We start from the raw sequence: 27,044 nt of genomic DNA, 5'->3' as shown, positions 1-27,044 counted from the left end.
TTAATTAACGGGCTTTGAATCATGCAAAAGCTCAGATAAGTGACCAAAATGTCGACGGATTTAGTTGAAATTTCTTACTTATGCACATTTTAGTTGTAAAAAATGTACCAAATGTTATACCAGCCGAGTTTTAAAATCTTGTTCACCTGGTACAAAATTGACACATTCTTATTCACGTATTTAGTACACATTTTAACAGAAATTAATAAATTTTGAAAAAAGACCAAACTCGAAATTTTATTTGTCTAGATCAACGCATTTTTTAATTATGTCTGTCTGTGAGCACAATTCTGTAAATGTATTTTTCAGGCTCGAGAACGTGGGAAACGATTTCTTTAATATCTCGAGTTTCGTATTTGACGATTATAAATTACTTAGCACAATTTGTACAAGAGAAAACTAAAAAGGCCACCCTTATACTCGTAACAGATTAATTGTTAAATAGCAGGTGTTTGCTTTTATTCAGATCAAAATTTATAATCCAAAACATTTAAATCTTAATCTAAACTTATAAAAGGAAATGTTTGCAAATGCGCTCAAGTGTCGAGGATGTTCAGACAAATCTATCTTAATTGCAGCGATGACATTTATCCCAGAGGCACTCATAATGGAGAATTAATACACTTCGATAGGAGACACAAAAAAAGTCCATATTATTATTTTATCTAATGTTTCGTGTTGTATTTGATCATTTTTCGCTCGCACTTGCTCAGAGAATAGTTTTTAATATTTCTAGGGGAAAAATTTGAGCCCGAAAAAAGAATCAATTGCCATTTCAAATAATTTTCTTTTATCTTTTGACAAAATTCTTAATTTTGAATGTTTTAAATAAATCAATTTTTCAAAAAAAAAAAAAAAAAATTAAATAAATTCATGTATTTGATATTCTAATTTTATTATCTTTTTAAAAAATTATTTGCGATTATTAATTGAATATTTCTTTCCAATTTAAAAGCAATATTCAAATTGCTTTTATTAAACAATGTTTTTCTGATGGTTTCAGAGATTTTTTTTTTTTTTTTTTGCCGATCCACTTAATGAAGGAATGAAAATATTTTTCTGGAAAGACTCTTAATTGATCTAGCATGTGGACAAATTTGGGAAGAAAATGTAAATTCCCATATGAGTTTGTATGTGTGCTCAAAACTAGGCAGAATTTTTCGATCGACAATTAAAAATAGCTCTAAAATTTGAAATGCTTTTATTATTAAAAAGGCGTAAAATCTGAACAACGAAATTTTTAATGACAGCAAAATGGGTCAAGTAGCTTCAATTAAAAATTGAATTTGTTTTAAAATATTATTAAAAAATTTATGCTCAGCAATAGGTTTATGCAAAGGAACACGCTTAATTGTAACCGATTTGTAACATAGCGTTATGAAGATAAAAATAATGGTTCAACAAACAACAAATTCTATTTTATATAAACAAGAATATCTCATTCCTTCTGACATTTCATATGCCATTCAAATTTAAGCGAAAGCGGTTATCAGTTCGTTTCGCTAATAAATATGGTAATAAAATATAATACAAAGGAAAAAACTTTGAAAATTATTGGCGCTAAATAATGCTTTTTTTTTTGTCATGGGAAGATGATACATGTAGTCTCGCCAGTAAATTATTTTCACTCGGTGATTGCTGTCGTTCAAAGTAAGGAAATATTCATTTGCTACTGCCAACAAATTTTAAATGTGTGTGATGCAAATAATCGATTTTTAGGCATCTTAGAAATACATATTATATTATATATATATATATATATATATATACACATTAACATTCAAAATTTCTAACATTGACTTATTTTCTTGCTACTCGAAAATATTTATTTCAAAAACTGCTAATTTACTTTTCAGGAATTCATAAAAATTAATAAGAATTATTGCAATTTAAAATAAAATTTTCAGCAACTCGTGCATTTTATTTTATTACTAGCAGAAACATCTTCATGGCGAAATAAGCTGGAATTACGTAGCGATCCCAAAGGATCCCAACATGATTCTTGGGGATTCGAAGCGAAGTGAGTAAGGCCATGTATGCTCTTCAATAGTTTTTTTTTATATATAATTTAAAATCCAACTAGCCCCTCTTAAATAATCAGGTGTTTGTTCAACATTTGTACATTTAAAGCCAGTCGTCTTCTTTGACCAACTGATTTAACAAAGGTATTGTCTATTTTTTGTAAATCCTTTATGTAAAAATTAATGATCATTGTTAATTTCTCTTGCATATGATCCGTTTCTTGTGTAGGTTAATAATTCTAATGAAGTTCAGTCCTATGGCATCATGCCGCTTTTAAGCAACTGGGAGCTTTTGCACCTTCAAAAAGTCGATTTTTCAATTTTAGTCTAAGAAAGTAATGGACATTTCACGGATTAAAGAGAAGTATAATTTGTATAGGTGTCCATAGTTATCCATATATTTTACAATGCTCCCACGAAAGAATTTTGCCTGTTCTACGTAACACTGTTTCTTTAAATATCGGTACGTATAAAATGCATTGAATACATTATAATGGTTAAAAATGTCGTACAACGAGCTTTACGAATGCTATGCCTATATTAATCAGATTTCCATTTTTTTTTCTTTGTAATAGTATAAAACTTTAGAAATTTATCATGCAAAATACATTTAGATTTTCAAGTTTATACGGCATTCATTATTCTTTTGAATTCTTTTATTATTGACTTATTTAAATAAAATTAATTTCATGGAATTATTAAATTGATGTTTAAATGCTAATTTTGAAGTGATTTTATTTTATCTGAGCATACCGATTTGTATTTGTAGAGTTGTCATTTGATTTGACATTCGAAATAAAAATTTTAAGAAAAGAATCAGCATTTTTCAACTATTTAATTAAAATAAATCAATATTTCCATGTGTCCTGGATTTTCAATGGGATATCAATATTCTCTGAAAAAAAACTCCCCATTATTTACAACGGATATTCCGTCACATTTCATCTCTGAGAACATCCCATTTTAATGAAATATGTAAATGCACAATTCATCTATCGTAAATTTCACGGCATGGTAAACTGATATTAAGAGGAATTCTTTTTCCTTTACTTCAAATAACAGAAGAAAATCGCACATTTATATATTTATTAACACAATGAAACTGATTTGAATTTCTGGGAAACTATGTATTCTATTGTTGGAAATTAGACAAGGAATTTTTTTACAACATTGTCAAAATTGAAAGAGCAGATATTAAATAATTAAAAGATTAATTTTTGAAACAGTATAATAATTTGTATGCCATAATATTTCTAGAAACTGTCGCTGGAAAACTCCAAAAATATTTTAATTTTAATTATATTTTAATTTTTATACTGTCTCGGATGTTCATACTGAAAAACTTCCAAGATAATTAGGGATCAAATTCGGTAGCTTCAAGTCAAACTCTTCCGATTCGTACAGCGATAAGACACGCGCACATCCATTTTTATCATGAGTAGAGATAAACTGCATATCCATATATCAATTCCGCAGCCACATCTAATATTAGTTTCTCTCATTTCATATGAAAGTTCACCATCCCTAGATACGTTATCAAAGGTCCTCTGTCCATTTTTAGAGACAATGTAAAACAAAAGACCGAGCCTCCAACTCTACAACTAGGTTAATATCCAGTATTCATTTTGACGCATAACAAACCATAAACAACTCGGACAATTCTATCGTTATTACGCTTTCGCGACTTAATACTTTTGTTTTGATAAAATGTGTTTCATCTAAATGGGATGGCATAATGTTAATAAGCTGATAGGATAGCAAAGTCGGCGAATATTAATTTAGACATTTCAATCAACAGAGAAGAATCACAAAAAGGATGCCGTATATATTATATTACACCCGAGCAATAATCCATCTGATTGGTAACCGAAATTACATTGCGATGAAAATTGGCCAGACTGGTCCAATGACTGAAGTGAAGGGATCCGTTAATGTTTTACTTTGTAGTATTTCTCTAAATATTGGAAGAAAATTATTCTTAGAACAATGTAAATTGAAACAATTTTTTAATTTCTGTCAAAGATGGTGGATCAGTGTACGGTTGACCATTGACAACATATCTAAGGGTATATTTTGACATTACGACTCGTTTGACGTGAGAATTTACGAAGTATGTCTAATAGTTGGGGTTCAGATGATTGGTTTATATTAGGGATTGCAATACCGGTATACCGGGATACCGAATACCGGTATTTTGAGCTATTTGTACGATTTTGTAATACCGGTATTCACAAGTTTAAATACTGGTTTTTCGGTATTTACTAGAAATTTTTAAAATTGTCGAGACTAAATGTTCAGGAATCGCCAACATAGCAAAATAGTATAAGTTTTTGCTTTTATATCTCCCTAATGGACAAAATTAATGGCTTAATTGCTTAAATCTAAATTAGCGAAACATGGATTATCCCTGAAAGAAAATATTGTATCCATAACGACTGATGGAGCAACAGTTATGAACAAAGTTAAAAAGTTGATTGGTGCAAATCAGCAATTGTGTTATGCTGATGGAATTCAATTAGGAGTAATAGATATCAAAAAATAAAGAACAGAAGAATCCAAATACTGTGGATATAGAAACTTCGGATACCAACTTTGAAGAGAGTAAGAGTGAGAGTGAGTGATATTGACAATGAAAATAATGACAATCTCATTGCTGAAGAAGATATTTCTAATGAGGATGAAATATTAACCAATCACGAATTGCTTCCTATAGTTTATAAAGTTCAAAAAATTGTTAAGATATTTAAACGTTCCCCTATAAAAAATGACATATTACTAAAATGTATACTAACTGAAAATAAAACAATATATGTTAATATTAGATTCTAAAACACGTTGAAACAGTTTACGTCTAATGATGGAACGATTTTTGAACTTGAAATCAAAAAGCAATAATCAACTTCAACTCGTAAATCAATTTTTCAGATAGTGAATTCGACTCAATATCCAGAACTGCATCAGTTCTACTTCCAATAAAACTGACTGTTGAGGCATTATGTCAGAGATTCTAATTTATTAACAGCTAATGCAACAATAAATTTCATGTTGCAGTCACTGAAAGAACAGCACACATCACTATCTGAAGAATTATATATTACATTGAAAAATCACACAGTTGAAAGGCATACCGAAATAGAAAATGTCTTATGGTATTTACTTAATTATAATGATTTTAAAAAGGAAAAAGAAGAAAAGAAAATAACCAATTCAAATCTGATTAAGTTTATAGTAAATTTTCTTAAAAGTTTTTACCCACAAACCTATACACATTCAGAAGAATACGGTTCATTTATCGAAGATTATGATGACATCAATGTCGATAGTGAAAATGAATTGTCTCTTGAACAAAAATTAGAATTAGCGATAGATAAAAAAAATTTCAAAGAACCAAACTACAATACAGAAATCAGCTATATCAAAAACCACCCGACGAGAAATAGATTTAGTTGAATATGAGGGATATATAGTTAAATACTTGGAAAATGTATATCGCTCATTCCTAACAGTACCACCAACTAGCGTAGATGCCGAAAGAGCGTTTTTGACTGCTGGTAATTTTTGCACAAAATTATTTTTCAGGCTTAATGATAGTACAATTGATGCATTATGTTTTTTATTATCAAATTTCAAAAACTTTAATAGTACCACAGGCTGAATAGTGATATTTACACTTTTTTTATGATTTAAATAAATAAGATGTTCCTTTACTTTTTTGCGACTCTTTATATACTGTTATATTTTATAAGTTACAAATTATTTTTTGTAACATTTACACTCTCTAATGAAACTGACAAATAAAACAAAGGAACACCTGTGTTTTCTTTATTTTTCTAAAATTTCTAATACCGGTATTAAAACCGGTTTCCCGGTATTAAGATCTGAAAAATACCGAATACCGGTATTGAAATTTTGGTCCGGCATTGCAATCCCTAGTTTATAGGTTTTACTTATTTTCAAATATATAACATCGTTTGGAACAAAATTTCTGTTTTAATTATATCGCATTTTTTAGAGCATCATTTTTTTTCTATTTTTATCGTCTATAAATCCTAAAATGACACAATGATCAGAAAAAAAGTATTGCAAAAACGTAATTATATCATGATTTTCTGGTTTCGAGTCTTGTGCCATTCACAACGTAACAGGCACGACCGTGAGAGTATTGCTAGTTCCAATATTAAGAGAAGCGTATGTTAATTTGTTTCTCATTATAAATGGAAAATCAAAGGAGGAATTCTCGAATTTTATTTCCAGCAGTTATATAAAATGAGATAAAACCTGTTTTTTTTAGATAGATAGAAACCACACACATAAAAGAAATCGAACAGAAAATAATTTCAAAACTTAATAGTTTTAACAAACAATTTTTTATACCATATTGAAGAAAAAAATTATGCGTTGAAAAGTGACCACATAACGCATAAAAAAGGAGGACCACACACCAAAAAGAGGTTTAAATATTTATCTAATCCTTAATTGCTATAATATTTTGGTATATAATTTCAAACGTTCGAAGAGTTTCAAATTTTTACATTCAATTAATAATTTCACAATATGCGTTTTTCCATGCGGCTTTACATAATGTTCAGATTCTATGCCAGTTTATAAATATTTTTGGTAAACATTCAAAAATATAATGCAATCCAACAATTTTCTGCCAGGTCAGTTCCGTTTCTTCACACTTTTCCCGTATATTTTCAAAACAAATCTCCGTTAAGATTTCCATTTAGCATAGAATATTATACTTTATTTTTTTAACAAAGTTCGTTTACGGAAGGACAGTTTTGATTGTTGTGACTGCACAGGTTGAATGCCACGCATCTACCTTCTGAGTTCCTGTGCAGTCGCGTTGAAATACCCAAATACAAACTACAGACGCTCACCTTCTGTTAGAGGCGAAATAAAATGAAACACTTACAATTTTTTTTTTAATCAAATTTATATCTGGATTTTATTTGTCATTTACTTTGATTTGGACGGATACACGAGCAACATTTACCAAGTTTCGATCATAATTCGATTCAGAAATTGTTTATCAAGACAATTAATTTCATCCCTTTGACATTTTTTTTTGTTTAGATCTCAAATCAACGGTTACTATTCAAAATGTTTTTTCAACCTCAGCAGATCTCCAAAGCATGAAGACTCTCTGAAATCTAGGTCAACTTATCTGAAGACAATATTGCTTTGCCTTCTATAATTCATATATAGAAACGTATATATTCCAAAAATAGTTTTTACTGCCATAAATACATCTTACGCAATTCTTTAACCATGCAATTTCAATTTCCTCTCCTTAATTTTTACTTAAGTATTATTAGTTTAACAAAATTCTTTAAATTTTTATTATTTATGGTCTGGAAATAACTTAAATATTGTCGAATTCTATTTAAAAATCAAATATATAATCTCCATTATAAAATACCCAATAAAGATTAATAACTTTCTTATCCGATTAAAAATCATTTTCCTCTAAAAATAAAAATACTTCTTAAGATCTGATAAATTTATTGACTTGATACGTCATTACGGTATATTCGATCCACCAATCAGTGATTCTTTTTAAAAAGGGATAAACAACCCATATTATTCCCATTAAAAACCGATTTTTAAGGGCAAGACATTTTAAGAAAGCAGAGTTATAAGTTGATTTAATTATTTATGGAAATGCCTCATTTTTTAAAATAAAAATTTAGGATTCCAAAATCTTGTTAATATGAATACTAAATGTGACCTGGATTCATGTTTCAAAATTTCATTGAATCTAAACCTCTCGGGGGAAAACCTGTTTTTACTATTAACAAGCCGAGTTTTAATGTATGATCCCTAGAAGGTTGACTCTTTTCAGACGAAATTCTTAATAACCTCGTATCTTAAGAACTACTTAGAATTAGAGAACGTATATAAAATATAAAAAATAAATAAAAATAGAAATATTTTTATAATTTTGAATAGAAATTTTTTTTTTTATAATTTTGAATAGAAATATTTTTTTTTTATAATTTTGAATAGAAATATTTTTTTATAATAAATTTGATACACATATATAAAAAGGCATGCTGGATTGAATTATTGAAAAGTAGGTTAACATAATGAAAAAATTTCGGGAAAATAGTTCATTAAGTCAGTTCATTTGTTCATTAGTATAAATTAGGGCCCTCACTTCATTTTCATGGATGCCAGTTTTGTAAAGATAAGATATGAGTGGCAAAGTGGCAAAGATATCGCATTTTAAAAGTAGCACACTGCATTGCAATTCATGTAAAATTATATCTGATTCAATGAGCGATATCGATAAAATGGTGCAAATCACTGCAAAATATGTTAACTGCAATTTGCTATGGAAATTATTCTAATAAAAAGGTAACAGTACAAAAATGATAATTGAATTTAAAAATCGAAAAAGAAACTCACCGTAGTCACCGATGTCATCCAGTGATCTTGAGCGCTGAAAAAGAAAAGAATTCTTTAGCATGCTTCATTCTTTCAATATAAATAACAAAGGAAATGTTCCAAATTTAAATAAGATAAGAATAAATTTCAATAAATTTGAAGCGTTTAATAATGATATTTAGAAATATTTCTTTATAAAATGTTAACAGATGGCAAAACTGTCAATTCTGGATCAATAGAATATTTCTAAGACTGAAAAAGAAATGACAACAATAGAAATTTATTTATATAAAAATTAGAATATAATTTTCTTTTCACAAATTAGCTAACATTTACACAAATAGCTAGTAAGCGTTAGAAAGAAACTATTACTCATTCAAAGAAATGTTCATTCCAACGATTTTGACGTTAGTTAATGATTGGAAAACTGGACACATTAAAGTCTCGCACGATAATAAAGGAATGAAGATCAAATAATAATCCCTAAATTTATCCCATTTTGAAAATGAAAATGATATATTGAGTGAAAACCTATTTTTAGCAGCAATGATTTCCAGGGGGGGGGGGGTCTTCAAAACTTTCTCGCCTGCTCTAAACAAATGCGTTATCCCCCACCCCACCCCTTCCTCCACATAAAATTGTCCACCCTGGGTATTAGCGGGAATGTTTCACAAGTTAGTAGTAAATAATAGTAATAAAAATACTGATCTTTAGCATATTGAACAGTTTTACTGACTCCATCGTGTCATTCTTCGAGATTTTCTTTGGCGTTTAAGACATAACATTTAGCACTAGGTACAAGAAAACTGAATTTGTGTTTCATGCTCGTTCCCAATCAATTAAAGCCAAATTCTTACACAACTGCTATTGTAAACACAAAATCACATTACATATAGTAACTCATTACATTTCAGTTATCACGTTTTGCAAGCTTGAAAAATCACAGATCGGCAGAAAATTCAATCCTTTGATGGATTTGGTTCCAAGTTTCATAGGTATCTATACTTTAAGTGTAGAATTTGCATCAAATGTTATTTATCTAGCTCTTTGTTTCCAAATTGAGTTCATTTAGATAGTCGGACAGACTTCCTCCGAATGAATATTGCACAAAATGTGATGCAAATTTGGTCATAAGGCCATACACTGCATTTTATCCGCCCAGATGAAAACATTTTCGAATTATGTTTCCAGACAGGCATGAAGTCAAAAGTGTGTTTTTAAAACGCTAGGAAATCTAACGTAATGATTCGTTTCGTCAAAATCTCGAATTCAAATTTTAGAAAGATTACGATACTTCCTCTGTATTTCGCATCCGGAATAAAGATTTTAAACTTTTAAACGATGCATTTAGAAAGAAGCGGAACATGACGATTACAAAGCGAGACTCCTCGATTTTAATTTTCATCGCTATATGAAATTAAAACAGTTAAAATGAAGATGACGCTAATATTGATAGTAAAATATATTTCGGTATCTTTCGGATTCTGTTCCCCTTTATTTGTTAAAAAATTCGTAATGATTTTTTTTTATAATCGTCCTATTATCAAAAATAATTATTGAAACTGCAAAATGTTAGAAATGTAAATGGAATATTCACTCAAAGCAAGCTTCTCTACTGGTAGAAATGAGAATACCGAAAACAACTGTGCGCTCATTCGTGTGGATTTCAGGACTTTTCTCAATTCAAAAGTAAAGAAATATGGATTAAAGAATTTTTGAAATTTCTACATTTACTCTAATTAAAAAAAGTGTTTTAGAAAGTTTTTTCTTTTTTTGGAAATGAAATTATTTCCTTTTTGATTGAATACATTTCATGAAAATAATCATAAATCACTATTTATGGATATCACATTGTTAAGAACTATACAATTAAAAATTCTAATTGTATAGTTCTTAACAACTTAACAGTATTAATTGGAATTCTAACACTTAACTAGTATTTAATAAAAACTATAATTGAATTACCTGTTATATAATTGTTATTTTCTATAATCTAAAAGAAATCTCGTTTAAACTTATTTATAAAATAATTAGTGTTTAATTATGTTTTAGAATCTTTATATATAATTTGCTGTTTCGAATACTTTTAGTAGCACCAAAGCAGCTTCGCATAATAAATTGCTCCATTTGCGATTTTGTTGGAATATAAAAAAAGCGATCAAATGAAATGACTCAGAACAATTCTTCCGCTTTTTCTGAAACGTACTCAAAAAGAGGGCGTTTTCGATTAGAAACATCACATGAAACACTGAAGGCATCGGAAATTTTAAAATACACTTTTTATCAAATGTATGCAACCTTCACAAACCCGTGCATATCCACTTCTAATTGTTAGGAAAAGATTCACGTAAGGAGTGAGTTAAGTGGAAACCTTCACATGAGCTTGAACAAATGCTGATTTTACTGACAAAACTGAATCGAATCGAATATCAATGAGAAGCTCATTTTCACATTACATATTTACATTGTAAATGTAAAAGGTTTCGAGAGAAATTATATTTTCATCAACGTATAATGCTGCGAGTCACAGAATTTAGTATCTGACCCAAATACAGCCTTCACATATTAACAATCTAAGATCCTTCAATTGCTGCCAGGGGATAAGAACCCATAGAGAAAACAAAGTATTCAGACTCTTGAATATCCAACTACTCTGATGACAGCACAGCTCAAACTGCTGTTCCAAACTAATTCGGTGTTTAAATCAGAGAATAATTTGAACAACGCTTCGACGAAATAAGATTTTACTATGATCTACATTTGTTAAGAGATGGATTAGGATATTTTAAATTTTTACACTTTCAAACAATATTAAATTTAATAGTTTTTTTCTTTGCTATTGCTTCAGAAAAAAAAACAATTGCATATCTTGTGAACTGACCCTTTATTATTTTAATCAGTATGCTATATAAATTAGGACGACGTTTTGCAATGAGAAATATCAATGAAAAAATAAAATCTTAATAATTGAGGATTTTTCCAAAAAAACTAATGAATCATTCTCCGATTTTAAAATAGCTAATTTTAGAAGCCAATGCAAGTAACTTCTTCATGCAGCTCAAAACCATCACATTAACGAATGTTAATAATACACAATTTGTAGAATTTCTCCCCTTCAAATTACCATTTTAGTATCCAACTTTAGAAACTACTTACAATAATTTCACATTTACAACTCAAGGAAATCGTTCATTTGCCTAGATAGAATGTTTCAGAGGCATTTTTTTAATTCTAATTTAAAACTAATATGGAAAGTTTAATAAGGAATATCAACCAAACAAAAAAAATGGAAACATAATTTGATTGTATTTTTTCTGCTTTAAGAAAAATTTCTAGCATTCGCTAAATGCTTATATATTTTTATTTCAAAGTGTCATCTACATCATTTCTATAGACAAAAGTCAAACAGATAATTTCCGTAAAATAAGTCGAAAACATTTCTCTTATGATATAAATAGACCTTTCAACTGATGTTGAAAAATTGCCTTTTTACCGAAAATCTCAAATAGACTAGAACTATTTGTCATCCGTTAATACAACATTATGAAGGAAAGGTTTAATCATTCATTTTTGTTAAATATACTATTTTCCAGTGATGCCATTTTTCAGGTTTCGAAACTTGCGAATTACAATCAGCAATGAAATACAGTTTATTAAAAATGAAATTGTTATTCTGCGATTTTCGCTAAACGGGAAATTGCGTACACAGCTAATTCAGCGTTTTGCTCGATTTTTTTTAAATTTATTTTCCGTCTGCTGCAATTAATTAGACGTTCTTTCGAATCTGCATATGGAAAGTTTTAAACAATCTCGTACTTTCTTTCGAATTCAGCACTGCAAACGTCCTAAATATCCATTCGCGTCCATCACAAAATAAGCGAAACAAGATGGATTAAATAATTTTGCATTTCATTTTTTGTGAGTCTTATTTTCAACACAGAAATACGATCTTAATTTCTAATTTTATCTGTATTATCGTTTTGTCTTGTATCAAACATCATGGAAAATACTCAAGCAGATTTTTCTTTGTCTGCAGAAACTAATGTATGAAAAAAGATTCCAGATTCTTATTCCGTACAAATAATCATACTGTAAAACATATGCTGCTTATGACATAATGAAGAACTATTTTTCAAATGACGAATGGATAGCTACTCAATTCCATCTTTAAAAATTTTGGTAAAGAAAGAATTTTTTTAAAATAATCTATTTTTGAGATTATTATATGTTGAAACCATTAATCTATTAAAATTTTATAATTAACGAGGCAAATAAAAAGGAAAGTAACAAGTCCTTTTCTTTTAAAGAACACGCAAAATGACATAAATCCGATATGTGAAGAAGTTGGGGATTCAAATCGAGTGCAAATTGTTCAAATTGAATCCAAAAATGTTTAATCAAGAGCATTCTGGTTGTTATTTACTAAATAGAAATTCTCTTACAATTCTTTTATCTAATGATTCAAAGAAATTTCTCTTTTCATTAACAGTCCTAACAGAGTCAGATGGCAGACTGTCTGTTAGACAGGTTTTTAGAATCTTAATGAAAAGACCTTGTTTTAAATATTGTTGTCAAAATCACAGAAATAGATGCCCTAACATTCACTTTAAATACAAGAACTGATGACCAATACATCGTATGGTATGGCCTATTTTGGTTGCGTTTTGAAAAAACAAAAACAAAAGTTCTATTTTGGATGCCAACATTTATTTATTAAAATAAGGACCTTTTAAAGATTAGAATCTTCCTATGCACGAGACTGAAAATTTAAATTAACCGAAGCTAGGGAAGATGACATGACTGAAGAACAATATTCAGAAAGATAAGAATAATTAAAAACGAGTGTATACGGTTATTATTATCCAAAATTCTTTCTATAGCACGATTCCTTTCACTTATTGCTTTAACGAAGTTATGTAAAATTTAATCTTACTCTAATTTAACAAAAATAATTTCCATTCTTCAATCGAAAATTTTAAAAAGGCAGGGATATCTCAGTCTTCAATCATCGGAAGAAAATGAAGACAAGACGAATGATGTTCAGAAGACTGATCCTTGATGTAAAACTAAAATTAACCTTTTGCATGTGGATGGGTTCTCTCGGACACCGTTCAAGACGATGCGTCATTTTGGCATTTTATTTACTAATATTTTAAAGTCGAATATTGAAAAAAATATACACTGGAATGATGCAGATTAAATTTTTGGGAAATGCAACAAAAAAATTGAATACATTTTTTCCTGAAAAATATTTAACAATTTTTTAGATGAATATGCATTATTCTTTAGATGCATCGAATTACATTGCTGATTGAAAAGAGTAAAAACTCAAAAATTAATCTGATTTTACAAGCGATTCAATTTTAACCACAACTTTAAAAGACATTTATCTCTAAATTTGGACTTTTTTTTAGTATTGTTTATCTTTCAGCTTCAATCTTTTTCATGTTTAAAAGCAGCATTTTTTTCCTTCAAAAGAATGCAAGCTTCTCGTTTACTTCAAAAGAAAACTATTTTAGGGTTCCCACCAAAAATTGGCTTATTACAAGAACTTTAACGATTTCGACCATCCATGTAATAAAAGGAATTTTTGAAATCTTCCAATCCTTTCCATACGCAAAAAATGAAAGAATTAACAGGAAATATAGAATTGAGGATCCATTGAAAGGAGTTGTAGTCCCTCAAAATTTATATGTTGTAGACAAAGAAATTAAATAAGAAAGTGAAAAAAGGGCAAAATTTCGAACAAAAGCTTAACTATCATTCATTTGCATTCCTCAAAAGGAATTTTTGTGGAATCTTGGAATACCAAACAGATATTTTTAATTTCAGGAAATGTCACCTAACATCAAACAGCCCTTGGTTGGAATCACTGCGGGCCATCAGCAGATTCAAATTGGATGAGAATTATTTCAATTTAATCAATGCCAAACAGCCAACTCGCGTCCCATTCATCTCTTGCAAACTTCTAGCCGTTTCTTCTCCGGATTTTGTCCCCAGTGTTCATTTCAACTCACCCGAAATATTTCAATAGCTATCACCATCCGATACTATCCCATTCGAATCACACTTCCCGAAACTAAATTTTGTAAGATCATTCTTTGAAAAAGCAACTGCCGAAAACTGTCAGCTCTTTCGAGCAAGATTTTCTACCAAATTATGAATTGCTTTTTTAATTTTTTTATTTTAAGAACAAATTTTCAGCATATATACTAAAATCCTAAGCATCAGATATGATATCAAATCTTCATATTTGAATCTCAAACGATGCCCAGTTCTCCTCTTCCTTCTCACAGCAGCACAAGTATGCGAGAAACCTGTGGAGAAAATACCTCTCGGGTTTCTTCCATTAATGAAAGTGGCCGGGAACATAGACCAAATACGCTTATTTCTCAATTATGTCATCGGTTTAACTATCGCTACGGGGAAGGACGATCCATTTTCATCCATTCTATACAAGTGAAAATATAATTCTACAGTATAAATTCTAAAAGTAATCGAAAAGAATTCACTTTTGAGATTTGACGAAAAAAGTCTTTACTGTGTAACCCATCCATTGCCGATTCAAATACTTCAATAGCATATACAACGCACATGGAGAAATGTTAGATTGGACAAGAAAATACAGTATTCCTAACATCGATTCTTTCATTATATTTGGAGATTTATTGAACATTATAACAATTGTTTTTAAAGATATCTTTTGATAGAATTCAATACTAATATCTTGAATATATAAATCAAATAATGACGATAGTTTATAACGATCATTGCATAATTTAAGAACTTGCATAAGGAAAACTCGTTTAGTATTCCAAAACCTTATTTGTATATTTTTTTAATTAGTTTGTTTTAGTCACTTAAAAGGGCTAAGAAAAGTCAGTAAGTATTTAGAGTTTTATTCAACCTTTATTCAGTTTTATATACACTATAGTCCTATGCACAAGGTTTTTGGGGAAATTTTAATAAATTAGATGCTTTTCCAATACGATATATTGTCAATCGGACAATTCGGAACAAGCTATCAGTCCACTAGTCAAATTAAATAGCATTCATTTAGGCATTTTCATGATAAAATTGACTAAATTTTTGTTAGAAAAAAAAATCAACTTCAGACTTTAGTTTTTATTATCCAAAATGAACTTTTCTTTGAGAACAATTTAAATAGGTTCCAAAATTATGTTTGAATTTCAAAATATTCATGTAAACTGTTAATACGTGATTTTGAAATTTACAATTCATCTTCATTTTCTCACATTCTCTTTAAATTTTATAAATTTTAGATATAAAACCTACATATCATGAATCCAGTTTAGATTTTCGTCAACATATGGATAACGCTAAAGCTACAAACCAAAAACCTATGTAATTTTTAAGTCAATTTACAAGTTTCATCAATGAACAGTCGTTCAATAATCTGAAAATAGTCCTAACATACTATTTCAAAAACGAATTAACATCACAATCGCTAGAACAGCATCTTGTTTGTATTGAAACTGTATTTATATTATAAACTATTAAGAGTACATTTCAGTGAAATATCAAGACCAGCATTCACAAATATTCAATCATGAGGGAAAAGTTGAGTGAGTACTTTGAGAAAATAGTTAGTCGATTTATTAACTATTATTAAATTTGAGCATTTAGTCAGGAACATCTTGGCATGGTAATATTTTAGGTTCATTCATTCATTCATTTTTGCCTTTGCCTGCTTCTATAGCATTAACCGTAGCATTCTGCGATTCGTAAATCACGGATTTACAGAAAGAATGCCAGTATAAATATTAAGTAAAATAATCCCTTTGTAAAGATATAATACTATTCGTTGTCATTTAATACTGCATAACATTCTAAAATTATACAAAGTGTGCGAGATACTTCAATTTAAAGCTGAAACAAAAGTATGCAAGCAATTTTTAAAAATCTAAAGCTTTCACAGCGTATTTTGAAATTAAAAGTAATAATGAGAAAGAAGGGAATACAGACAACAGGCAATTTTAATACTGAATGGTGGGCAAAACTGCATTTGCATCCGCAGAAGTATAGTAAATTTATAAAAATATCAACTTTAACATTATTAATTGGGACTTTTGTAGCATATTAAAATATATATTTTCAATTATACCAAAAACCATATAATTTTCTAAATTTAATTTAAATTTTTCAAAAGTATTTTACAACACTATTTCATTGAAATGAAACTCAAACCGTTGACACTACTGACATTTCACCCTACCTCTTACTCCATTGTTCTGATCAAGATATGAAGAATCGACAATTTTTCAATGTTTAATGGGTTTTAATATATGGCATACTATTAATCATTTTTGACATTTTGTTTTACTTAAAATTAAGGTTATAAGCTCAAAAGGAACCCCTGATGGAGAAATGTTAAATTGCCTCTAATTAAAATACTGATGGTTTTCCCTATAACTGGATGTATAAACTAGTAGACAAAGATTTGAAGCTAAGCACAATGAACAGAACTATGTGAAACTTTTGAAATCCAAGATGTTTGCCTATCAAGATTTGAAGTTTGAAAATATTTTTCTGAGAAAACATTTGAAATTTTCGGCAACCAATTATTCAGACTTACTGGTTGTCAAAGGAAGCTATCAAATGGGGATGGGTGTAATAATGTACACTCAAATTCATGGATTGAAACATGAAGATATCAATTCTAAAATACTTAAAACCTTTTGTCCAGACCTACTATCCAAGAAGTAACAAACGTTTCGTAGCTCGCAGCCCGAAAGTTTGCCACGCAGAACGTTCTGTATAACGTTTTATAGTTTTTTAAACAAACAAAAAAAAAAAGCAGAAGAAAATATGTTAAATCTAACCCTTATTTTTATAGAAACTTTAACGTAGGTGAGAGTGGAATTCTTTGCCTAAATGAAACGTAGAAGTTAGATAGCAAAAAACGTGTAAATAATGTTGAATTCTAGTCAAAGTAAGCGATTTGTTATGAATTATCAACTGACGATAAATAATTTTTATATAAAGAGTGGACAAAAATACAGTAAATCATCATTATCCCCAAAACAAATGGGAAAGTATTCAAATATAAATTAAAATTATCGCAATTTATTTAGTATTTTTTTTAAATTCAAAATCATTTTAATTAACGAAGGAGAAATTTAAAAAGAATTATTTAGTGCCCCATGAACTGAGGAAGACTATGTCAGCACTAAGCAGGTATATAAAGTGGAGCAATTGATCTATTGCATTGAATTATCCAAAACTGATTAGGAGGAAAGTGACTTTTCACGTTTCGCACATTTTTGCTCATTTCAATTTATTTTTATCATTTCTTTCCCAAAATATATGTTTATATTCAACTGAAACAGTGACCCATTGACTGCATTGGTCAATAAATTAAATACTTGAAGGGTTAAAAGGAAAAAAGGTAAATCTTAATAACTTATTGTAATTAGATTTAAATATCTTTGAATTGTTCCAGATTTCTTCATTTTTGAAGAATTAAATGAAATTGACAATAAAGATTACGGTTAAACATTAAAAGAAAATATGGTATGCATTCTATGTTTGGAATTTTTATAAACGGTTAGAAGTTAATTTTGGTTCAGGTAAACAAATTCAGTAAGTGTGCATAAAAATATTTCTAAAAAATTAGCATTTAATTCTAATTAAAAAATCATACATAGTAATGTTCCAAATGAATTTACATTGGATAATAAGAAAAAAAATAGGAAAAATTTAAAATTAAGCCGCTTGGAATATTTTGAAATCTTTAAAAAATTTAAACATTAAATTATATTTCGTTTCTAAATGTTTAATAAATTTAACGTATTTATATTTTAATACATATGCATAAAAAATTTCATAACCCTAAGTTCGCAAAAGTGTCGAATAGAGTCCGCCGTCCTTCAAGCGATAATTATTGAACTCGCGTATAGAAAAATTCCCTACATCCTGAATTCATGCACAGCATCAAGACTTCGTTGTCTTATGAAACAAGTTATGTTCAATTGAAACCGTTTAAAACCAACAGCAAATAGTATTGAAATAACAATGAAAAATGTCAATGCAACGATGAAATAACAATGAAATATTTATTGTGTGTTGAAATACAAATTCAAGTATTGAAATAACAATGGTAAATTTTAAAACATGATATCAGAAACTCTAAAATCCAACATACAATAAAATTTAACTTCTAATAAATCTAGAAGATTAATTGAAATATTCGAAATTCATGTATGGAATATCCCATTTTACTAAAATAATTTATCTCAAAAATTCAAATAACATTTTAATTATTTAATTATAAATATCTCAGGATATACATAAAAGATGGAAAATATATAAAAATAAACAAAGATTATAAAAATTCACATATTATTAAATACAGCATAGGCATTTTAATATTCCTCTTAAGAAGCTATCTAATGTTAAACGTACCACTTTTTAAAAAAAGTACTCACTTTGTTATTAGCCATGATAAATATATGACACCGGAAAAGACAACAATATTTAACAGTATAAAGATATATAATAAATTGAAATGTTAAAAGATTTAACGCTTCAAAATAAAGTAATGCAACCCTAAAGAAATGATCGCCTTCTTTTCAGTAAGAATATGCCGATTTTACACATAAATCTCTATTTGGCGAGTTTCATTGGCGTATCTTAACTAGCTACAATACTTTTCATTGGAATATTAAGCCAAATTTAAGTGAACACGAATGATTTACCACTGTCACCAGGTTAGCAAAGTGGCAAGAGTAATGCCATTCTTTGCATTGAGAGTTCGGATTCGATTCTGTGACCGGGAAAAGATTCAAATGTATTCACCAGAAATATCCGTTATCATTCTTTCTACTCTTTGTATTATTCTTGATAGAAATGTATGAAGAGATATTTTTAGTAAATGCTGATTCTGGAGCATGTTGACTCTTGAAAATTTTCCTATGGATACGAAAAATGAATATACTGCTGTCGCCTCGATGGCAGAGAAGAACAATAAATTCCTTCCAACGATCAGAATCGAATCTATGTGTGACAAAAGAAGGCACGTAACGAAGGAAAGGTGAGAGGTTATAATCTCTCGTACATTTTTCCAGCGTCCTCATCTTTGGACACATCTATCCGCAAATTTTGAAAAAATAATCGAACATAATATTTTATTCTATGCATTGAGGATATTTGCAGAAATATTAGTATAATGCTGAAAAATCAATGAGAAATTTTATTTTCCAAAAAATAAAATAATGTGATAATAAATATACTTGCAGACCAATACTGTTTTTTTTATTTTTGTCTTTAACTGATTTTCTTTCTCAGAAATTAATCAACAGTACAGGATAGCGTTCCCAAAAGTCATAACATAAATTAAATTAAATTGAAACTACAACAGCAGTATAAAATAAATTACATCATTAAGGTGAGTTGCTTTTATAATCCGGAAAAAAATAAGGCATCGAAAATCACTGAAAATTCCTATACAAAGATGACACGGTTTTGAAGAAGAGATTGGCCATTTTTTTTGTTTTTTGTTCCCTCTCTTTACTTAACGAGAAAAGTCTAAGCAAAACTTTCTCGTATGCTTCCTAATGAAAGAGTTATCTCCCTTTCCCGCCTGAAAACTATAAAATCTGAGAACCCCACATACTCAGATTTTTATTATGTTCGGAATAAGAAATCAAATCAAGACGGAAGGGTGACAACTCAATCTAAGTACCCAACCTATCCCTTCTGATCTTCGCATAGATTGGCCGTAGGAATTTCGTAATAAGGGAGTGTGTATTTTAAATGTCTTCTATTCAAGTTTTCGATTTTAGTAACAAGATTGCTTACGAAATTTCATTTATTTAAGTAGTTGAGTTTTTTCTATTTATAATTTTTACATACTCTTGAATATATAGATCAAGAAATTGTTGATCCCTTGATGGTTTTGAATCAAAATGTTATAATGATCGACAAATAATAATAAAAAAATGTATCAAGTTTTTATCTACCTAGATCTTTACTTATCTTGAGTTATCTTGTTGATTTGTACTCAAACAGATAAATAACAAATTTCTTCTTTAATGCATTTCTACAAAAAATTGATATAAATAGACACATTTGGTGAAAAGATCGTGCATCCAATTTGAATCATCTAACTCAAAGCATTTTTGTGTTATCGAATTCTCAGAATGACAGAGTGATAGGCACAACTCTGTGGTTTTCCTTTTGTAATACTTCAGAAACTAAAAAGTGAAAAAGACGTAACCAGTACAGCTTTGGATTCTCACTACTACTCACTTCTGAAATTTGAATACATCTGCCCAAATGCGGTTTTGTTTTTAAAGAGGAATGCAATTATTTTCAGTTAACCTTAAATTACCTTTTATATGATTTAAATAAAAAGTTACAAGAGTATGCTTTCCTTATCTCATTCTAATTAAAAAATGAAATAATCAGCATATATAACCTTCCGCATCCGTCTAAAACGCTGATTGGAGTTAAAAATATCACTCCTTGTTGATCTGCGTTATTTTTATTTTCTATTCAACAGTTCATTACTTTGCGCTATTAGATCACTATTCGGATTGAAACGGATTATGGCGATTGGTTATGGTTTTGATGTGAGTGTTCGTGGATATTACGGATAGAAAAGATCCCTCTATAAAGAAACTAAACTTTTAATGTGACTCTAAAAGCATACTGTAAATAAATTTCTACTACAATTATCGTTAGTTAATCCGTGACAATTATAACGGAGATACCGTTAATATATAACAGCCTGTCTGGACGAGCACGTCTTCCAGTTTAATCTTAGAATTTTTTTTTTAGAATAACTGAAAATTGAAAGGGTCATTCTAATTATAATGCGAAAGACATGCTTATTTTCACACATTTTGAAGATTTTTAATAGCAAGAAATCATTTAGGAATAATTCTAATTTTCTTCACCTAAAAAAATTAATATGTATTTTTTTAAACATTCTCTGAATGAAATTTACCAAATTGCATGCATAAAAGATACGATGTGACTCAAATTCATTTCATGTAATAACTTTCACCATAGTATAAATTTCAAAAAATTTCATTATTTCATAAAATTTTATAAATTTGATATGACAACTTTAAACATTCAACTTTTATGCAAAAGAGAATTAAATTTAAACCAATGTGAAAGAGTTGTTTTCATTCATTAGAAATAAATATAAAATTCAATTACGTGTTTCAAATATTACAGCTGATTGAATGAAACTTTAAAAACCTCACAGATTTCAGTAACTCACAAGCTCGATGCAAAAAAAGAGCAAATTTACATTTCTGATCCCAAACAAACTATATCTGAGTTGCAACATAATTCAGAGCCGGGATAGCCTGGTTGGTATTGTGTTGGATTGGCATTCTCTGGTTTGTGAGTTCAAGCCCCAACGGCCGAAGAATCTCCGTGTGCACAGAGGTTGGTGCATGTATAAATCTGTCGTAGCCACAAAGCCCTTCAAGACGAGACAATACAATAGGGGTACTGCATCAGAGATGATCATTCTCTGATTCGGGTCTAAATTACGATCTATAAGTAAAATGTATGAATGAAGTCAACCCCGTGAAAAGAGCTGTGACGCATGAGTAGCTAAGACGTTCTCTCGCCGCCTTCGTGGCGCCGCTGAACAAAAGAAAAATATGTGTATGGGAAGTGCTATAAGCAACAACAAAACAATTCAGCTACTGATGTATTACTAAATCGTATTCCCTTTGGTTGACTACGAATCCAAAGTAACGGCTGCTCTTTGATCTGAAAATGCAAACGCTTCGGAATGTTGTAAAGAGGATGATGACACTGTGATGGGAACTTTCAGAGAGTCGGAAGGGGATGCTACATAATATGACATATCCGAGGAAGTACAAAACACACCTGGCGATTTCTTCTCACAACTTCACCTCCTCCCTCTAATACACCTAAACGGGAGAAAAGATACTCCCATATAATTATTCCAACCGAATACAAAGAAAAATAGTTTGCTAATTACTTTTTCTGCTTTAAATAATTTTCTTTTTACAAGTTTCACATTTAAAAAAAATTCTCTATTCAATTTACCTTTCTACGCTAACAATTTTTCTTACACTCCACATTTACTGCTTGATTCGAACAATTTTTAAAGCTGCTTTTTATAACCGCGACAAAATCATGGCTGGACTCTCTGACCACGACAGCCACTTGGTCAGAGCATCACAAAGCTCTACAGTTTATGCAAGATCGGTTCCTGCTCTTTTAACTTAAAATCTTCTCCCAATTTTTTTTTCTTTTTTTTAATTACAAATTTTAGTGCAAAGACTTTTTTCTTTTCATGTTGTGGTATTTTTTACAGAAATTTATAGTTTCAATCATTTACTTAATATTCCTCGTGAAATATAATAAATTAAAGAAATAAAAGTCTAAATTCAGACAGATATTATAGACAGACGCAGGCATATTCATTCTGATACACACATTGCTTTTATTCCGGGGTTCACACTTTTATAGAATATATACTTAAGCTCTATGATTGTGCAAATCCCTGCTTGAAAGTCATGTGTATACGAGAAGGAATATGTCTGCTCATGCCCAGAATCTCTGGCCGAATTTAGGCTTTTATTTCTAAAATATCTTTCTTTCGGAAGTATTTTTAAATAAAATATTGAAATCTTTGTAAATTCTGATTGAAATATTAGTACTTGAAAAGAAAAATTATGATTTTCACTAAACTTACAGTTAAAAAGAAATTAAATAAAATGAAAAAAAGTGAACGAAAAACGAACACGAACACGAACAGCGCGGATCGAACATGCGGCTACTGGTTGGCAGGCCGATACTCGATCCACAAGGCTACATACAATCCGTCGAGAGAAAGAATTGAAAGCCACATCTTTATTTATTACTAGTGGCCGCAGGTTCGATCCACGATGTTAGCATTCGTTTTACTTTCACTTTTTTTCATTCGATTTAATTTTTTTTAAATTTAAGTTTAGTGAAAATCAAAATTTTTCTTTTCAAGTACTAATATTTCGACCAGAATTTACAAAGATTTCAATATTTTATTTAAAAATATTTCCTAAATAAAGATATTTTAGAAATAAAAGCCTAAATTCGGTCAGTGATTCTGGGCATGAGCAAACATATTCCTTCTCGTAAATACATGTCTTTCAAGCAGGGATTTGCATAATTCTATAGTTAAAACTAATAAATAAACATGTGGCTTTAAATTCTCTCTCCTGCCGGATCCTCTTGTTACGAGCTTCTGATGCTGCTTCCCAGCATAGTTAGTTCCATAGGAGGTCCCAGCGCTCTGCGACAAACTTGGCGACTCGGCGACGAATTTGGCGACTTTGGCGCCAAAATAGATTATACCCGAAACATCGAGAATTTTCCCGAGCCGTCCAGTAGGAACCGAGTTACGCCTCGAACGTTCCTGATTGCTTGAGAGGCTTCTAGCCGCCCCTCCTGAGTCCTATAAAATGAAGCAGCCGCAGCTGCCAAGTAGTCGTGGACTAGTCGTGAATTAAATAGTAGTCGGGAGCGACAGAGAAGAGTCGTCGTGAACCAGATCGGTAGTCGTAGTTGGAACCGATGATAAAGAGCTGGCCTTCCAGAGATTAGCGGAGCAGCGACGGAGTGAAGCTAGTGCTGAACTAAGCTGTGTGCTACTGTCTGCAGTAGAGTCTGATGTATGCTGCTGTTTATGCTGTTTTGTATGCTGCTGTGTATGCTGCACGTCTTGGCTGAAGATAATCGTCTTCTGTGCTGTATATAGTTGTCGTCTTTGTGCTGTCCTGTGTGTCTTCGTGTAAATAAATGTCGTTGTTTTATTTTCTACTGCCGCCTGGTGATTGAGCGTTCTTCACGCCATATAACCCCCACTATCTAAACGAACTCCGGAAATTTCGTAACATTTGGTGTCAGAAGTGGGATAGTGGTCAACAGTGTGTGGTGAAAACGAGATCCCAAGCAAAAATGGCTGATAGCGGTAATGGTGAGTTACTATCTCTGTTGGTTGAGATGAAGCAAGGACAAGAGAAACTTTTGCAAGAAATGAAAGCCGGACAAGAGAAAATTTTGCAAGAAACGGAAGCCTTCACGCAAGAAATGAAAGCCGGACAAGAGAAACTTTTGCAAGAAATGTAAGAGTTCACAGAAGAAATGAAAACCGGATATGAAGACATGAAGAGTGAATTGGAGGATGGCTTTTCGTCGTGGAAAGAAATTTTAGAAGATAAAGTTAACAAAACTGAAGACATCCAAGTGATCACAGACCAAATGGAAGGAAGCAGCGAGAGCCAAGTGGAAGAAAAGACTGAAGATCGAATGGAGACCGGTGTCACCGAAAAGGAGCTTAGCCATCCGGAGGATGAACCGAAGTTTAATAAGGAGAGGAACGAACAGGGAGAATGTCAAATAATTGTGGAACTGAAACAGTCTTCAATGAATGAGTCCCCTGAAGTGGAACCGAAAGTGCAGGCACTTGGGGATGGAGATGGATTCTTTCCAAAGCTTAAAGGGACTACCTCTCTGCAAGCCACTTGGTATCTCCTTGCATAGTGACACGGAAAAAGACTACGTGGCTGGAATCGCTGATCCTTGTTGTCATGGCCTCAATTTCCTCCAGGAACTTTGCTGTACATTCTAGAAGGAGTGTCATAGAAGTAGATGCCGAGGAATATCCTGTATATCCGGTCAAGTTGTGTCGTTGCAGAAGAGCCCTTCCCGTAAAGGCAGATGTCATCTTCAGAAGATCCAGTGTGGAGAGCTGCGGACAATTTTCAAGTGTTGAGAATGAACCGGGAATAGGCGGAGATATTCCCGCGGAAGCTTTGGCGATAAAGGCGAATACCTGGCTTTCGAATGGACTTCCGAAGGCACCATTGGATCATCTTGATATACGACTGGTTCGATGGAAGAAATTTAAAGTGACCAACCGACCAACCTGGCAAGAATTCATTCCGGAGGCCTCTACTACGATCCAACGTTTCGATCCATGGGACACATTGCATTTTAAGAAGAGAAATCAAGTCTGGGTGTACAATCCGAAACGACGAAGAGGTCCGAGTCAAAAACATTGAGAAGGTTCGGATGGATCGTTAGTCGCCGCCAAAGTAGTGAATGTTGTCATCTTCGAAAGTGCGGAAGTCGCCAAACGCATCAATATCACCACATCATTCGGAAGCCTACGCCAGCTGTTGGATTGAAGTGGGACTGCCCGGGACGTGCAGTCCTTAAGAAGGGTACAATGTTACAAACCTGTGATGCTGCTTCCCAGCATAGTTGGTTCCATAGGAGGTCCCAGAGCTCTGCGACAAACTTGACGACCATTTGGGGACTTGGCGACTAATTTGGCGATTTTGGCCAAAATAGATTATACACGAAACATCGATAATTTATCGCGATCCGAATAGTAGGAACCCATAAGTGGAGCAGCGACGGAGAGAAGCTACTGCTGAACTAAGCTGTGTGCTACTGTCTGCAGTAGAGTCTGTTGTATGCTGCTGTTTATGCTGTTTTGTATTCTACTGTGTATGCTGTTGTATGCTGCACGTCTCACCTGAAGAAAATCGTCTTCTCTTCTGTATATAGTTGTCGTCTTTGTGCTGTCCTCTGTGTCTTCGTGTCAATAAGCATCGTTGTTTACGCCTGGTAATTGAGCGTTTTTCACACCATATAACCCCCACTATCCAAACGAACCCTGGAAATTTCGTAACAGTATGTAGCCTTGTGGACCGAGTATCGGCCTAACAACCATTGGCTGCAGGTTCGATCCACGATGTTATCATTCGTCTTACTTTCAATTGTTTTTATTTTATTTAATTTTTTTTTAAATTTAAGATTATTGAAAATAATAATTTTTCATGTCAAATACTAATGCTCCGACCAGAATTTACAAAGATTTCAATATTTTATTTAAAAATACTTCATAAATATATTTTAGAAATAAAAGCTTAAATTCGTTCAGAGATTCTGGGAATAAGCAGACATATTCCTTCTCCTAAACACATGGCTTTCAAGCAGAGATTTGCACAATTATAGTTTAAATTATAAATAAACATTTGGCTTTAAATTCTTTCTCCCGACGGATCATATGCAGCCTTGAGGACCGAGTATCGGCCTGCCAACTAGTGGCCGCAAGTTCGATCTGCGCTGTTCGCATTTGTTTTGAATTCATTTTTTTATCATTTTATTTTTTTAACTTTAAGCTTAGTGAAAATCATAATTTTTGTTTTTAAAAACTAATATATTGACAAGAATTTACAAAGGTTTCAATATTTAATTTAAAAATACGTCCGAAATAAAGATATTTAAGAAATGAAAGCCTAAATTCGGCATAGATTCTGAGCATGCGCAGCAATAGTCCTTCTCATATACGCATGGCTTTCAAGCAGGCATTTGCCCAATAATAGAGTTTAAACTAAAAAATAAACATACGGCTTTGAATTCTCTCTTCCGACGGATCGTTTATAGTCTTGTGGACCGAATATCGGGCTGTGAAACAGTGGCCGCAGGTTCGGTCCGTGATGTTCTCTTTTGTTTTACTTTCACTTGTTTTTATTTTATTTAATTTTTTTTAACTTTAAGTTTAGTTTAAATAATAATATTTCTTTTAAAGAACTAATATATTGAAGAGAATTTACAAAGATTTCA

The sequence above is a fragment of the Argiope bruennichi genome, chromosome 2, assembly GCF_947563725.1.
Source record: "Argiope bruennichi chromosome 2, qqArgBrue1.1, whole genome shotgun sequence".
NCBI lineage: Eukaryota > Metazoa > Arthropoda > Arachnida > Araneae > Araneidae > Argiope > Argiope bruennichi.
Note: the sequence above shows the minus strand (reverse complement) of the source record.